The 1,579-nt window shown below is 41.4% G+C and overlaps 1 pseudogene; it reads left to right on the top strand.

Moving 5' to 3' along the window:
* Positions 1-394: 394 nt before the first annotated feature.
* Positions 395-1,323, top strand: LOC138021252 (glycoprotein-N-acetylgalactosamine 3-beta-galactosyltransferase 1-like; annotated as a pseudogene).
* The last annotated feature ends 256 nt before the right edge of the window (positions 1,324-1,579 follow it).

Below are 1,579 nucleotides of genomic sequence, written 5' to 3'. Positions count from 1 at the left end.
TTGTATGAAACAAGGGGTGAAAGTTGGAATCGTGAATACGGACCGAAAAAAAAAAACATAGGGGTTTTTATCTTCTATATCACAAAAAAGTTTTTGAAAGCCACCAAACTTTTATCTAACGGTCAAGACAAGCCAATTTCATTGTCATAACTGATACTTGCTTGTTACTGTCTTATCGGTGCGAGGTTACCTATGTTCCAACTCTCGTACAAACACTGGCAGGCGTCCAGAACTACCATTTTTATCGTTTGCTGCTGGGATTATCATTTGGGTTCTCATCACCACCATCCTGAATCACTTTAATAGAGAAGACAGTCATTCAAAAGATATTGTCCCAGAGAAGACTTCAGAGTCCGAGTCCCTAGATGTCACGCACAAAATCATTCACAGGGACATGGACAAATTCAAGGTCGAGTCGAAGGCGATTATTCGATGCAGAATCTTAGATCATAATCACGCATCTTTCTTTGAACGAAGAAGCCCTCTGAAAAGAAAAGCAAGACAATACGGGATTCTCTGCTGGGTGGATGACTAGTCCAAGTACGCTTTATACGAAAGGAAAACCAGTGAAAGAAACGGGGGTAAGCGTTGCAACAAGCTGTTGTTTATGAGCTCGAAGGGAAGATACCGACTCTTGCCTTGCAATTGGAATTAGGACGTTAGGGAAGGACAGGGACCAATTGTGGCTAAAACACGAGCGGCTTGGGATTACGTTTATCGACCATCCCATCTTGATGATGCTGATGGTTTATGAAAAGCAGACGATGATACCTTTGTTATCGTCGAAAATCTCCGACAATTTGGTTTTCCAGTTTGGATTCTGAAAAGCCCCATTTCTGGGGAGATATTAAAGCCCTTTGGCGGTTTACAAAGCGGCGGACGCAAGCAGGAATTTTATGATCCTGCAAAGAAAACTCTCCGTAGTTCTTTTAAGAAAGGCCCACTTGAAGATACCATCTTTGTGCGCGAGGAATCATTCGCCGAGGATGTCCGAAGTTGGGGAGATGTTTGGGGGCAATGGGAGTGAAACCAGCATACACAGGGACCCCATGGCGGGAGGGAGACCTTCATGCCTTTGCCCTCCAGACACATCACCTTATTCCTGGATACCTAACAAAGGGTTTATTGGCTTTTGCAGTTACGATAAAATACTTATAAAGAGTGGCCCTGAATGTGTTCAGATCATGCCGGTGACATTCCATATATAAATCCCTTAATATTATGTATGTTATGGGTTACATGGTTTATCATCTTAGACCTTATGGTATGGTTCATGATGACCATGCACATGGCAAAAAATCTGAATCAACAACTACAAAATAATTTGAATCCCATGATATCATGATAGTGCTTTTTGTACTTGTCATCGTTCTTACCAAATAGAACGTCTTAACCGTTGTAGCTATTTAAAGTTACCGGCCTAGAATGGAAGCAAGGCTTCGGTGACCATTGTTTTTGATAACAAACTTTTTGTCCTTTTCTAATGTTCATGTAGACCTAATTAGCATTACAACAAATCAATTAACTTGATAAAGGCAGTGAAGTCTGCTATTATGAACTGGCAGGCTTGCAAGCCATT

Source organism: Montipora capricornis, chromosome 10 (assembly GCF_036669925.1).
Source record: "Montipora capricornis isolate CH-2021 chromosome 10, ASM3666992v2, whole genome shotgun sequence".
NCBI lineage: Eukaryota > Metazoa > Cnidaria > Anthozoa > Scleractinia > Acroporidae > Montipora > Montipora capricornis.
Note: the sequence above shows the minus strand (reverse complement) of the source record. Positions and strands in the feature narration are given on the sequence as shown.